The sequence below is a fragment of the Pteropus medius genome, unplaced genomic scaffold (genome assembly GCF_902729225.1).
Source record: "Pteropus medius unplaced genomic scaffold, Ma_sr-lr_union100, whole genome shotgun sequence".
Lineage (NCBI taxonomy): Eukaryota > Metazoa > Chordata > Mammalia > Chiroptera > Pteropodidae > Pteropus > Pteropus medius.
Genome location: NW_024351569.1, coordinates 60,085 through 69,536, shown reverse-complemented (window position 1 = coordinate 69,536; position 9,452 = coordinate 60,085). Strand labels below are relative to the sequence as shown.

General features: G+C 46.2%; 1 pseudogene; it reads left to right on the top strand.

Moving 5' to 3' along the window:
• The first annotated feature begins 348 nt into the window (after positions 1 to 348).
• On the top strand, positions 349 to 6,768 carry LOC120587056 (T-cell-interacting, activating receptor on myeloid cells protein 1-like; annotated as a pseudogene).
• Positions 6,769 to 9,452: the final 2,684 nt, after the last annotated feature.

Below are 9,452 nucleotides of genomic sequence, written 5' to 3'. Positions count from 1 at the left end.
TGTTTGGACTCACCGTCTAGGTTGTCTCTATGTTCCTGTAGAATGTCAACCAGACATAGAACAAGGCTCCTCCAAGTTCTCATGAAGAACCCATTCCAGCAAAGACTTCATACAGAGGTTGATCTTACCAAAGCTTTCATTCACGATCTTGAAGGGAACAGTTTACATCGTGCCCCTCACAGCAGACCACTGACAAATCCATCAGAGATACTTGCTTTCTTCCAATCTCCTATTCTGCCATGCTGCCCACGAGGATTCTTTTTCTTGCCTCTCCTTTACAGGGCCTGTTGTCTCATTCTCCCAGTCTCCCTTCCTCCATGACACTCCTACAACTTCTCATCTGCTACCAGCTCAGTCCCAGCTCCAGGGCTCCAATGTTCCTGGGAGCATAACCCATAAGTTGTAAATGTCACTTCAGCTCATGTCCTGTTGACCTGGGAGACCTACAGTTCTCTGTGAGAGAGATATGTAGTTGTGATTATGATTGCCACGGGCCCAGCTGTATTCTGTCACTGTGTGGAAGGGGACAATGGTTGTGAAATACGAGGAGCAATTTCTCACATACTTTGCTTATTTATGAATATGCCTTAGCATTGGGTGATCTCAACTCTGTGCTGTGGAAGGACCCTGTGAGTTCAGCCTGTGGGAAGTGGCTTGAGAGCATGTTGCAATAAACAGTCTTCATTTCCTGATTGTGACTGGGAGATAGAAACTGTGGTATATAAGAGGGGAGGATTAAAAACAGGGCAGAGCTGTTACTGCATATCTGGGAGTCAAGAGAACATTTTGACTTACCACAAACAGCTAAACTGAAAGAAGACCCTTGGAAGAGCCTTAGGAGGGCCACCATGCTCCCCCCATTCCTGGCCCTGTTCTGCGTGGGTAAGTCTTGGGAAAGGAGTGGGGAGGGCTACTGAGGGTGGTGGTGAGTTGGGCTATGGAGGTGGCTGGAGTTGGTTTGACTTGTGGGGTAGGTAATGGGGCCAGATGGATAAACAAAGAATAAAAACTTCCATTTCCAGAATATACGTTATCTACGAGGAATGTGTTAACAGACATTTCCCTCTATCTGTTTTCCAAATTCAGTCATTCCCGTACTTCCCAACGACATTTTGCCATACGTATGTGGCATCTATATTCTTCATCACATGACATTCTTCTTAAAATTGCCTCAGGATTTTACATTATCATTTTTGTACTCAAATCAATTTTGAAAGATTTGTAAAACATTTCTATTAATGGAAAATCAGTATTCCTCTTCCTCATCAAAAATAGAAGATAGTCATCAGTATATACAGTGGGGGAAATATTACAATTAAGTTCTAATAGCTACTGTTGCCTGGCTGTAGACACTAAGCCAACATTCCCCCCAGTCTAAGAAATATGAGTGAATGCAAGAAATAGATTGGACAGTTAATTAATTTATTAGCCATCTGGTTTCATCTTTACCTCTTTGTATTATTTGGAAGCAAGTGCCCCAAATCATATAATTCGTCTATAAATAATTCAATACATATTTCTGAATGACTGGGATTCTTTAAAAATATATTAAAATACTACTAACATATAATATTATTTTAGTTTCAGGTGTACACCATAGTTATTCAACATTTATATTCCTAAAGAAGTGATTACCACGATAAGTCTAGAAGCCATCTGACACCATACGTTATTACAATATCATTGACTATATTCCCTATGCTGTGCATTGCCCTGAGATATTTCTTTCTGCTCTCATAGAATGCCCTAAATGCATCTCTGACATTACAACTGGCCATGACTAACCACCTTGGTGCCCCAGAGTAAATCTCAAAAAATCCAAAATTGATATGGCTTAGAAGAGTGAATCATATGTTCGCCACTTTTCATGTCTGCTAGCTTTATAGATCTAGATCAAAATTACTCGGAGAAATGTGTTTTGTAGACATAAATGTAGTTGGTCTAGTTTGATTAACTCCTTGCAGTGGCTTTCTACTGGGGACAACTTTGCCCACCCCGCTCCCTTGAGACATTGGGCAATATCTGGAGACTTCTTGTTTAGCAACTTGCACGTAAATAATACTGTATTGTTAAGTACCATCATCATGCTGTACCCTAGAACCTCAGAACTTATCTACCTTGTGGCTGGAAGTTTGTGCCCTGAGACTAGCATTTTCCCCATTTCTGCATCTCCAGCCCCTGACAATCACCATTCCACTCTGTTTCTGTGATTTCTACGTTTTTAGATTCCACATATAAGTGAGAACATACAGTATTTGTTTTCTTCTGTCTGGCTGACTTTACTCAACATAATTCCCTCAAGGTCCATCCACATTGTAAAACATGTTGCAGTGAACATGGGGGTTCAAGAAGGTGTTTTCATATCCTTCAGATACATACCCAGAACTGAAATTGCTGAGACATATGGTTCTATTTTTAATTTTTCGAGGACCCTCCACATAGTTTTCTGTCATGGCCATATCCATTTTTGGCCCATTCATGTCTCTCAAACTCTAGAAGCCATGGCACCAGGGAAGGGGTAAACTCTACGCCCTCTACAATGCTGACACACTCAGGATACACCTGGGTGACATGCCTAGGGTAACAGAGACCATCAGGAGTAAAGTCTAGTGTCCCTTGTCTATTCCTCCACCATGAAATCTAGGATATGGTAGAAGAATAAGATGGATGATGGGGAGAAATGGGTGGGTTTGGGACAAAATGGCGGAGCCATCCAAGATCCTGGGGGCATTGTGAGGGGAGAACCTAGGATGGGGACATGTGACAATGTGAGAGATGGTAGAAAGAAGACTGTGGTAGGTTCCCTGAGGATGTTCACATGCTGTTTCGTGGAGCCTATGACTATGGTCCTTTATATGAGGTGGCAGCTAGAAATAAAGTTGGTGATCAGTCGACTTTAAAGTAGAAAGAGGGTCCTGAAAGAGTTGGCTGGTCTCAATGTAATCACAAGGGTCCTGCAAGTAGTAAGGAGAAGAGTAAGGGGTCAGACTTTACTACCTACTCCTGGTTTTAAAGATGGAGAAAGATGCCACAAGCTAAGGGCTACATGAGCCTCTAGAGACTGGAAAAGGCGAGGATTCTCCCTGAGTCTTCAGAAAGAACCAGCCCTGCTCACACCTTGATTTCAGCCAGTGAGACCCATAGTGTTGGGTTTCTTTCACCTACAGAATGGCATGCTACTACTTTTGTGTTGTTATGAGCCACGCAGTACATGATGATTTGTTGCAGCAGCCCTAGGACCTAACAGACGCTGATGTCAGTGGGTCTCAGGGGTGTGGAGGCTTGAACTGTTGGTGAATATGATGATGAGGTGTCTGTTCTCAGCAAGAGCCCCTGGGATGGTCCCTCGGGCATGAGGGCAGGGTGACGACCTGGGCTCCAGGAAGGAGCTTATGACTCATGGGTAATTCCTTTGTAGGACTGTATGCTGGCCAAGGAGACAGAAGAGGTGGTGAGAGTATCTGAAGTGTAACCTTCTACCTCCTTCACTCCAAATTTCACATCTCCCTTCTCTTTCTGTAAAAGTGCTTCATGAGAGCAGGTGAGCAGATCAAATCCAGCCCTGGATTCTGCTTCCTTCCAGAGTCACTTCCCAGGCTCTCCTTCAGTACCCAGCCCAGCTGGATGGTCCCTGCTAACAGTAATGTGACACTGCGATGCTTGACTCCTACCAGGGAGGTAATCTTTGCTCTCAAAAAAAAAAAAGACTTCTTTTGTAGTCTTTTCTGTCTCCTGATTCCCCAGAGGGCCTGGCTGAATTTCATCTCACTGATCTAAAAACCAGTCATGCTGGAAAGTACACCTGTGAATACTACAGAGAAGGGAGCCCTCACATAAAGTCACCACCCAGTAATGTCCTCCCACTAGTGGTGACAGGTGAGGACAGGGTGCTCATAATGATGTATGGTCTTCCTACGACAGGGATGAGAGAGGAACCAGAGGATGAGAGAGGGCAGGGGGGTCTCATCTCCAATGTAGCTGGGGAGGGGTCATGGAGAAAGACAGGAATGGGACTGATGACCTTGGCCTTATCCAGGCTTGTAGGAGGGAAATCGGAGTCAGAGCAGAAAGAGGGTAAGATCAGGTATCTGTCACTCCTCACATTCCTGAGAACCCTGCCAGGAGAACAAGGCTGAGTGGAGACCCAAGGTGTCTCCCCATGACCTCAGAGCCTTCCTTCTCTTACAGGATATTTACCTAAACCTTCTCTCCATGCCCACCAAAGTGGTAAGGTGACCGCAGGAGAAAAGGTGACCCTGCCGTGCCAGAGGCCAGAGCATTTGACTGAGTCTAACACATTCACTCTAAAGAAGAAACTTCAACACCTCTCCAGCTCCAGAGTCCAGTAGGAAAGAAGACAACTTTCTTCCTTCAGAATGTGATGGTCAGTGACACGGGAGACTACAGCTGTGTGTACTTCCAGACAAGCTCTCAGAGCCCAGTGATCACCTTTTAATCTGGGTGAAAGGTAAGGTTTTTTATCATCAGGATGACAGCTAGCTGGATTATCTGCCAGCGGATGTTCTGTTACCCGGAGTGTGTTGGAGGGAGGTTCCCGCCATGCAAGGCTCTGCAGCTTGGAAAAACCACTTGAGAAAAAGAAAGTTAGGGTCAGGATCCTGTGGGAGAGTGGACAGGATCTTCGGATGAGAGGGAGTGTGGGTGGTGGAGAATCACAGAAAAGGAGACTGGCAGAAGGTGACCAGATGTACTCTGAGGAGTCTAGGCTGGGGCATTTTGTAACACCTGACCCCACTAGGAAAATAAGATAGCCACAAAGTCACTGCATGTCTCCTGGGTGGGCAGCATTCCTTTAGACTAAAGTGCAAATGACACTTCCTGGAGTTATGCAAGAGGTCCCAGGAAGAAGGAAGAGGAGAAGGGAGAATAACAAAGGGCCCAGGGAATACAGGACAGACTCAGAGCCCTCTGGAAAGACCTGTGTCCGTTTTTCATTCATACTCTTACCTCTCATACCTTTCAGCTCAACTGAGTGCAAGTTCTTTCATTTTGCCTAGCATTTTTTTTAGAGGGATGATTTTTTTAATTGTGGTAAAAATTCATAATATAAAATTAACCATCTTAACCACAGACAGTACGGTGGCGTTAAGTACATTCAGTACTGTGCAGCCAGCACCAGCATCCATCTCCAGAACTCTTTACCTTGTAACACTAAAACTCTATCCCTGTTAAATAACTCCTGATTCTCCCCTCCCCTAGCCCCCGACACCTGCCCTTCTACCCAATAATGGAACTTGGGTTGCTTACCCCTTTTGGCCATTGTGAATGGTGCTATTATGAACATGGTGTGCAAATATTTGAGACCCTGCTTTCAGTTCTTTTGGAGAAACACCCAGAAATAGGATGGCTGGGTCATAAGATCATTCCATTTGTAATTTTTTGAGGGACTACCACATTGTTTTCCATAGTGGCTGCACCCACTTACATTCCCACTAACAGTGCACGAGACTTCCTTTTGTTTGTGAAAGGGATACTTTTTGACCCTCTGGACTAGGACTCTCTTTGAGGACTGAGTTTCTTGGGGACAAGGAGAAGAAGAGAGCTCTCACCCGGGTGGGGCTGACCTCCCAGTGTTAATAAATAGACCAACTATAAATCCACATGGTCAGATGAAGTTCCCAGAGTGTCCCAGCACAAGAGGCAGGATCAGCGGCCCCTGGGAACCTCATGACCTTTAAAGCAGTAGAGGGTATGGATTAGATGCACCTGAATTAAAACAGCAGTGCTGGCACTTGCCATCTGCAAGGTGCTATGCGAGTCACCTCTTCGCTTGCTCTTCTCAGGTGTAGACTGGAGGACAGCAAAGCACATGGATGGCCCATGCAACTTCTACGAGAGCTAAACATGAATCGATTTTAACTAACAGTTCTGATGACAGTGTCTGTATTAGTGAAGACACTTGATTGCAAGTGACAAAAATATGGAAGAATCCCAGAAAGAGTAGGGGGATGCATTGGTCTACAGAATTAAAGGGATAATTCAGAGCGTCCGATCTGACACTGTTGACGTATTCACTGAGCTGGTTTCGGGGAGAGAAAAATGCAACCTGTGCATCAGAGGGTGTTTAGCAGCATCCGTGACCTCTACCTAATACATGTCTTCCTCTCTGGTTGTGATAACTGAAAATGTTTCTAGGTATTGCCAAACATCCCCTGGGAGGCCACCTCAGGCCTGGCTGGAAACCATGGAGTCACAGACTATGAACTGTGGGAAATGCAAAATGCCAATGGGCTTCTGAAATCAGAGCCAGGGCCTAGGATTCTGCCTGACCCTTTCCCTTTGACATTTGTGTTCTGTCTGTTTTATTCTCAGTCTGGACTAACTTTCTCTGCTGGGCACAGAGCATTGCTTTCAATGGCCGAGTTTTGCGGCTCATAAATACTTCCCCTGGAGAGGGAACTGACCCTCTTTTTGATCCAGTTCACACACACACCAACAAAAAGCTGGAGAGGAACTATGAATGGCCCTGGTCAACTCAGCCTCTGGCTCAATTGCAGGGACGCTCACCTCACTTTATCTAGGGTGACAGGAATGCAGAGAAGGAACGAGCAGTTCCTGAAAGAGAGGTGCTATTTTCTGATGCCATGGACTGAGAGCCTGTGTGTCCCCAAATCTGTGTGTTGAAATCCTAATGTTCAATGCGGTGGCATCTGGAGAAGTGTGAGGTAAGGAGGCCATGAAGGCGGGGTTGCATGAATGAGATCAGTGGCCGTGTAGAAGAGACCCCAATGAGCTTCCTGTCCTCCTCTGCTGAGTGAGGACAGAATGGGAAGCCTGCTACCTAGAAGCAGTGCCTGCCACACTGGCACCTGACCTCTGACTTCAAGCTTCCAGAACTGGGAGAAAGAAACGTCTGTGGTTAAGTGCCCCCAGCCTGCGGTATTTGGTTATAGCAACCTGACTGACAAAGGCACCTAAGGAGGTGGCTGTAATGTGACACGTGGTGAAGGTGGTTGCCACAGAATCACAGACCCCCTAGTGATGGGAGGGAAATTCAAGGCACCAATCTAACTTGGAGAATATTGGCAACAAGGAAAATATTCTCTCTGCCCCATACTGGAGCTGTGTTGCCCAGGAGTGAGGTTGCACGTTCATGTTCTTAGGGTCACCTGTTCTGCATCTGTGGCCCATTCGCTCCATTCTGACATCTCAGTCACTGTGGAGGACACTCAGCGTCCCCTCCAGGGATACATATGATAACTGGGAAGAAGAAGACCATTCAAACAACCAGAATCACTTGAACAGGGCACAGGCATCCATCATGTGGGTGCATGGCTGCATGGTCCAGAAGGCTGTGAAAGGAGTCTTGTTTCTGTGGATGATGATAACCGTTTGGGGTTTAGTTGGGCCCATTAACTAATAATCTGTTTTCCCACAGATTGCTTAGTGTCTCTCTGCCTCAGTTTCCTCATCTGTTAAGTGGGGCTGTTACTAGTACCTACATGATGAACTTGTGGTGAGATTCTGGTGAGTCATTTTACCCAAATCCTTTCCAAATTCTGTCTGGTGCAGAGCAAATGTCATATAAATATTTGCTATTATTATCATTATGAACACCCCAAACTCCTACTTCTGAATTCCAAACCAGCTTTATCAAGAACTGTGTTCCTAGTGGGAGACTTCCCAGGAAATAGCAGACTAGGGAACATGTGTATCCCTCTCATGATAACGGTAAATATTCCTATCATCATTCATAATGAATATTGGTGGAAAATTATACGATGTTTAAGGTCTTCCAGGTCCTAATAAGGCCAGGGGTGTGTGTATGTGTCTGTAACTCGGTTCAATCGTATGTGACAAGGTCAAGCGCAGATGAGATGACCTTTTTAACAGACAGGCAAAAATGGGAAGAAGACACAGAAGTCGAATTTGCTCTCTGTAGAAGGGGAACTTTTCAGTCATTTTGGGTTATTCAACAACTAGTGACTGTTTTTTTCCCCCAGTCCTCTATTCTTGGTATATGAGGAACTTTCTGAGTTTCTTACTTGAGGATCATAATTATTGCTGCTTCTGACATGGATATGCTGAGTTAACAGGTGACCTGTAATGACCCAGGCAGCTGTTGTCCAGCTCAATCTAGACTCTTCCTGTCTTCCTTCAGCTGCAGCCCAAATCTTAGCAACTGTCGCTAAGGTCCACAAGCTGAGGAAGATGTCCCTGGGGATGTGCTGGGAGGGCAGATGACTGGGTGCAGGTACACTGACATATTACTGAAAACAGGCCAAGAGTTCCCCTTTGGGTTTCACCAGAGACTTTTTAAAATGCCTTATTTTCATGTGGCTGCTGTAAGAGCAGGACTCTGAACATGCTGCTGCAGCGGTGTGTTGACCTGCGGAGATATGAGGGTCACCTCATTGGCCAAGGCAGGAGCCAGGCAGCAGAGCTAGGCGGGGGCAGTAATCCTGACAGAAGAACAAGAAGGGGGAGAAGTGGCCTCAGCCTCATCCCTTATTATTCTTAGATCACTGGTTGCTGACCAGGGCCATTTGCCACTTGATGACATATGGCAATGCCTGGAGACACGTTTGGTGGTCACAACCGGGGATGGTGGTGCTCCTGGCACCCAGGAGATAGAGCCCAGAGATGCTGCACAACATCTCATGATGCATGGGCCCTTTCCCCCACAATTACCCAGCCCTGAATGTCAACAGTGTGAAAGTCGAGACACCCTGCTGGAGACTCTTTGTCTGTTTTCCAGTTAGTCACCCGAGTTCTTGGCAGGGACTCTGGGGATGGAGTGCACATTCCCCTCCAACCTCTGAAGCCTGTAGCTATTTAGAATGTGTGCCCCAGTCCGGCAGCTGCTCAAGAAGTAGCTGTCACCTAACTTGGCATCTTCCATGTTCCCTAAGGCTACTCGTTGTTTTTCCCCGCTTTATCCCAAAGTTCAATTTGTCCCAAGTTGCCCAGTCTGATTCTTGCAGAGCCAGGCCCCAGGACTCTGAGGGTGTGTAGGCTGTTCATTATTTCAGAGCTACGGCCTCTGGTTCTGCGGAAAGCAGAATGCAGCTGGCAGGGAAGGCTGTGTTGGCTGGAAGAGGTGTCAATAAATATTACCCCACTTCCTGATGTGGCTGTGAAAAGGAAAGTAAGCTTATAGGATGGAGAAGTGAAGCATTGAAGGTGGCAGCAGAGGGAGTAAAGGATCTATGCTGAGGGGGGTGGGTAGTAAACTGTGAAGTCTCGTGGCTGTCCTCTTCTTTCAAGTACAGAGCTGAAGGGGGTCTTCACACTGTCTCAGGGCCGCTTCTCCCGCTTTGGTCAACACCAAGGGGCGGAGCCATCACAGCTGTGGATGGGGAGGCAATGGAGGGTGGAGTGGTGTGGTGACTGTCACGTCAACAGAGCTAGTGAAGCCGGACCATCCCAGTTATTCCTTGCCCTCACCGGCATGTGACCCTGTACAACTCCTGTGACTTCTCTAAGCTTTA